The sequence below is a fragment of the Misgurnus anguillicaudatus genome, chromosome 4, assembly GCF_027580225.2.
Source record: "Misgurnus anguillicaudatus chromosome 4, ASM2758022v2, whole genome shotgun sequence".
Lineage (NCBI taxonomy): Eukaryota > Metazoa > Chordata > Actinopteri > Cypriniformes > Cobitidae > Misgurnus > Misgurnus anguillicaudatus.
Window position 1 is genome coordinate 36,392,215 of NC_073340.2, and position 5,880 is coordinate 36,398,094.

The window sequence follows — 5,880 nt, forward strand, 5'->3', positions numbered from 1 at the left end:
ATCAATTACGCAAAATGGCTGCATCAACAGAGTGTATAAAGAGAAAATGTGACCTGATCCAGCAAAATGAGTCACAGTGACCCAAATTTCAAAATTGAGATTTTGGTATCAATGAAAAGAGCAGACCATAAGCTTTCAAATGATATCCTAGTCAAAGTCATACCTTGAATGGTTTTAAAGATATAGACATTTGAATTAAGGTTGTCTGTCCTCTTTTTCCAACTGAAAACCTGAGAAAAACGCCTTTAAAGTTTTTTGCCCGTTTTTTGTAGATATCTTTCAAAACCCATTGCATTTTTAAAGGGATAAACGATTTATTTTACAGCTTAATTTGACCAAAGACATTAATATAAATGCCATTACAGTAAACCAGGAAACTAGCTTATAAATCAAACAGAATGATGTTTATTGAAAATGTAAAGTAACAGAAAGGTTTCTGTGATGGTTGGGGTTTGAGTTAGGGGGAGGGAATAGAACATTACGTCTATGGAATGTCCCCACAAAACAATGTGTGTGTGTGTGTGTGTGTGTGTGTGTGTGTGTGTGTGTGTGTGTGTGTGTGTGTGTGTGTGTGTGTGCGTGCGTGCGTGCGTGCGTGCGGGCGTGCGGGCGCGCGCATGCGTGTTTGCGCACGTGTGTGTGTGTTCGCGTGTGTCGCGCGCGCGTTCGCGTGTGAGAGAAATTGAGAGGCAGAGAGACAAGCAAAAAGAAAACAATAATGCTTGCCTATGTAATCATATCTTTGTGTAGGTTAGTTGACAATAACACTGTAACCAATTCAAAAAGGAGTTAAATAGGAGAGTGCTGTGAGTATGACAGGATGATGGCTGGACCAATCGCGTGCCCCAGGGTTTCCCATTGATAAATGATCAGCCTTTATGAAGATTTCTGATTGGCTCTAAAACAACGTGTAACAGCACCCAGATAGCAGTCAGTTCTGGGCCAATTCTGACTTTCTTCTGCCAGTGTCGGCTGAAAGACTGACAGATTTTTAGTGTATGCGCCAGAACTGGCCCAGATGAGAAAATAGTATACCAGTAGTAAACACTTTATAGCTGTTGGCCCGAGTGTAAGCATACTCAGCTGAAGTCCGGGTCTACTAAAGTAGCGTCTCAGTGTAATCGGGCCAAATCTGGCATTGTGTAGTCGGACCGACTACGTTGCATTGTGCCTGGACCGATTATGGTTTGATATGATACTGCCAAGATGTGTATGATGTCAGAAATTCAGTATGTGGCCCGATACCAGTGGAACTGACACATGCCGGTTGTAACGCTGTTTGGCGGCAATTTAAAAATGTTTATGCTTCAGACGGACAGTATACAGTACACGGCCCGATTCCGTGATGCGGCAATCAGCCCTTTAGCTGTTGAACGGCAACATCACCACTACTGTTATGATTTGAATCAAGCAGAGCACAAAGCTGAGCTCCCGTTCGACACAGACACCATCATCAATAACTGGTAAGTCACTGATTTAGTTTTATATGTTAAAAATGCATGATAACAATGAAAAGGAATTGTTTGCTACATATTCAAAACCGTGAATTTTCCTGCATGTTTAGCCAGCTATCACGTTAGCTTAAATATTGTTGTTAGTAAGCTGAATCCATTTAGAAAGATGTAAATAACCAGTCGTCGTTCACGTGCAGGTTAACAGGTTTTTAATAATCAAGCAGAGAATTCAGACACACGTTCGTATCTTCATAAAAAGGAGCAGTACACACAACCTTATTTGAGCTAAAGTAGTTAAGAAGTTAAAGAGCACCCTGCTGAAAAATCCAGCATCAAACCAGCATGGGAATTATGATGGTCTTTGCTGGTGGTCACCAGCATAACAGCACCAGAACACAACATATGCTGTGGCTTGCTGGTATGACCAGCATAGGATGCTGGTGCTAATGCTGGTTTGGTGATGGTCCTGGTTTGAGGCTGTTTAGCTGGTGTTCACTAGCAAACCAGCACCAAAACACAACATATGGTCTTGCTGGTATGCTGTTTTTTTCAGAAGGGCACATTTTTCAGATTCACGAATTTACACACCCTTTGATGTGTAAGTGTTAAAGACATGTGAACGATGTACAAATGTACAAAACCCTACACTGTAAAAAATGTGCTGTAATTATGCAGCTGTTTGCCAGTAACTTACTGTAGAAGATAAAGACGGAAAATGTTAATTTAACTTTGAACAAACTGTTGCCAGTAAATAACATAAATGTAAAATCTACAGTAAGCTACTGGCAGCTAGTTGGCAGTAATACTGTAATTTCTACAGAAATTTTTTACAGTGTAAGTAAACAATGACGCTAGTTATCTTCTTCAACCTAAATCTCTTTTCTTGGACTACAACAAAACCACAACAGTTTACTTCTATGGATTGCACACAACTTTTCTTAAATTAGCACACAAAAAATAGCATGCATCACCTCTTTGATATAAGCAATCAACTACTGTATGACCTGTGTCCTGTATGAAACTATGAGCAACTATTAAGACTATAAATCTGTTTCAGGTTAACTGGTTGGGGCTTATTGGCGGGACAGATGTACGAGACTGCACATGGCATATATTGAAGAGGGCGACCAACAACTCCCTGGCTTAAAACCTCAACTGGATGGAAAAGACTTTATTTGCCACCCTCTAACTCAGAGAGGTAGTGATTGGTAAATATATCTGTTAATTATTTGTTAATAAAAATTAGACATTTCTTTTTAATATGCTCATTAAATGTTAAAGATTTCACAATGACAATATGGATAATTTATTTTAAAGATGCAGTTCGGAGAAGGTCCCTTACAGTTGTGGAGGGGACAATGAAGAGGTGGCTCGATCGAGAGGGTGGGTGCAAGAGACAAATTTAGCAAAAGAAAAGCAGTAAGTGTTAGCGCCTGTGTTTGAGTCTGCAAAGGAGAATGTTTTGTGCTGTAAAAAGAGTGGTGGTGTTTTGGTTAAATGTGTTTAACTTGTTTTAATTACTTGGCTTGTGTGTGAGAGGTGTGTGTGCGTTGGTACATGTGGTTTATGGGGAATAGTGTATAATGACATGTTTAATATGCTATAAACATGCTTTACAGGGACACAATACTAAGTGGTACTTTTTCAGATTAAAGACTTCCAACAGATTTTTGTTATGGTTGGGCTTAGGGACTGGGGTAAGTTAAGGCAATAGAATATACAGTTTGTACAGAATAAAATGCATTGTGTCTATGGAATTGTCCCGGTAAACCACATATGCCAATGTGTGTGTGTGGTGTGTGTGTGAGAGAGAATTTTTTTCTTTAAATGTTAATTAATTTGTTTTACATGTTGTCTCGCTGTAATTGCTTAAGGGGATAATTCACCCCAAAATTGCAATTTTATCATAAGTCACTTCCCCTCTGTCGTTCTAAACCAACAAGTGCTTAGATTGTCTTTAGAACACGTTTTTGGATATTTTTGATGAAGACTGGGAGGCTTCTGTCCGTCCCATTGATTTCGGTGAGTTTTACAATCCATTTAACACAAAAGAATGAAAGGCGTTGCCAAAGGGTTCAGTGTTCCATCAGTATTTCAATAAAAAAAATTTTCAACAGTTTGTTCTTCTCCTTGGTCGTTCAAAGCCTGTTAACGACCAGACTATGACTGCTGCTGACGTCACCTGCTGACGTAGTTCCCAGCGTACAGACAGAATAGGCTGCCAAGTAATTTGTACATTTATTTGGGCTGTTTAAGTATTGTTACAATGTTTGCATTATACTTTAAAAAAAGCGTAGAAAAACAAAAAAAAACATTGGTAACCACATCAGCAAGTGACGTGAGCTGCAGGTGATGTCAGCAGCATCGCTGTAGTCTGGTCTTGAATACACTTTCAACAACTAAGGAGGAGAACAAATTGTTGAAATCGTTCGTTTTATTTTCTTTGTGCACAAAGTGTTCTTGTCACTTCATAATATTATTATTAAACTACTAATGGACAATGGACCTTTTTGGCGATGTCCTTCATTCTTTTCTGGGAAACGTATTGTGAGACTAACTTAAGTCAATGGGACAGACAAAAGCCTCCCGGTTTTCATAAAAAAATTCTAAAAATGTATTCTGAAGACAATCAGAGCACTTGGTGGTTTAGAGCGACACAGGGGTAAGTGATTTATGAGAAAATTATAATTTTGAGGGTGAACTATCCCTTTAAAAATGTTTATAAAGTGGGTTATGTGCTTGTAAAATGTGTTGTGTAAGAGATATATGTCTGTTTGTATTTGTTGGGTTTTTGTAAAGTGTACTGAATTTGTTAAGAATTAATATGTTCAAAATTATGGTTAATTGTTGGTACATGTTAAAACATGTTCATATTTATGTATTTGTTAACTGTTAATTCACATTAATGTGATGTGTGTATTTTTTTAATAAAAGGCTCTTAATCTTCTTAAATGGGTGTATTTTTCTTGAAAAATAAAAAATATACAATATTTACCAGTTTCTGGGCCACATCTGGCCCAGGGACCATGCAGATGTTGTCAGCCACATAAAACAAAGGGTCTGGGCCAGACTTGGGCCAAATAAGCAATTTAAGTCACTTTACAGTGTGCTAGCCAGACCTGGGCCAAATAAACAATTTAGGTCACTTTACAGTGTGCTGACCAAATCTGGGCCAAGTCAGTATGTAAGATCTATTTTACTGGGTGTGGGCCACAACTGGCCCAGATTTAATAGTTTGATCCAATTTTTAGTGTGTGGGCCAGTTTTGGGCCGGGGACCCAGCCAGAACTGGGCCAGAACTCAAGCAAATATGTGGCCCAGTGGTGGGCCAGCCAGATTTTGCTATCTGGGCATATTTGGAGAGATAGTGACGTTTCAGGGGATCCCCCGAAATGCTCGGAGGTGACGAGAGGATTTGAGAGAAGCAATGTTCATTTCCAGCGAATTTAGTAATACTGTTTCAACTTTAATAGTCATTTAAACACCAGGGCTCTCAAGTCTCACGCATTCACCGTGAGACTCACGCATTTCAGTAAGTTCACACGCTCACACGCCACACCTTGTATTTCTCACGCTGAAAAAATAAGAAAACTTTTCCCACTCTATACAATTAATGAACGAGGCACAGGAGAGAAGTTCTCTGCCGAGTTCATATCTGTCGAGCCGCGGACACGGTCACACTAGACATCCTGATATAATTGTCACCTACCAGCCAATCAGAATTTGTTGTTTCTGGGTAAATTTCGTGATCCTGCTGCAAGCACATTCGTTACTAGGCAACATAGATTCTCACGTCACACAGACGAAGTGGCAGTTGGAAGAGAAGAATCCGATGAAAGCGGTAGGTAACGCATTCTTTTTTATAGCAATTTGATTTTACGATTCTTGGATGACATCACAAAAATGTGATCAAAGATAATAAAAACTGTTGTTGGGAAATATAGCCGAGGTAAATTATTATTGATTAAAAAAATCGAACTGCTTTGCAATCAGAATTAGCTTTAACTTTAGGAAAGTACTAAACACTAGAGGCTACCTGAAACAATCCCAGGTGAAAAATATTATAGGAAATACTATAGTGTTTTTGAACCATACTAATAGTATAGTAAATTTTAGTATATTATAGTATTTACAACACTTTGTTAATGATTGCTACAGCATACTCTGTATCAACTATAGTAGTGAACTGATAAACTGTAATAAATACTCTAACGTTAGTATTCTTTAGTTTATACTACAGTAATCTGTAGTGTATATTCTAGTATATTATACCCTATAGTTGTAGACAATGTAGTACAGTATTGGATAAAGTAATACGTTTATATTACTATAGTTGTTATGTTATCACAGCAACTATAGAATTACCACAACAAATTAATTCAAGTACATTACTATAGTATGGGTCAAAAACACTATAGTATTTACT

At 38.2% G+C, this 5,880-nt stretch overlaps 1 long non-coding RNA gene across 1 annotated transcript; it reads left to right on the top strand.

Annotated features, from left to right (window-relative positions):
- Positions 1-1,029: 1,029 nt before the first annotated feature.
- Positions 1,030-4,799, top strand: LOC141363739 (uncharacterized). Its single transcript, XR_012369359.1, has 3 exons — positions 1,030-1,463; positions 2,512-2,662; positions 2,772-4,799. It is a non-coding gene; the product is annotated as an uncharacterized lncRNA (long non-coding RNA).
- Positions 4,800-5,880: the final 1,081 nt, after the last annotated feature.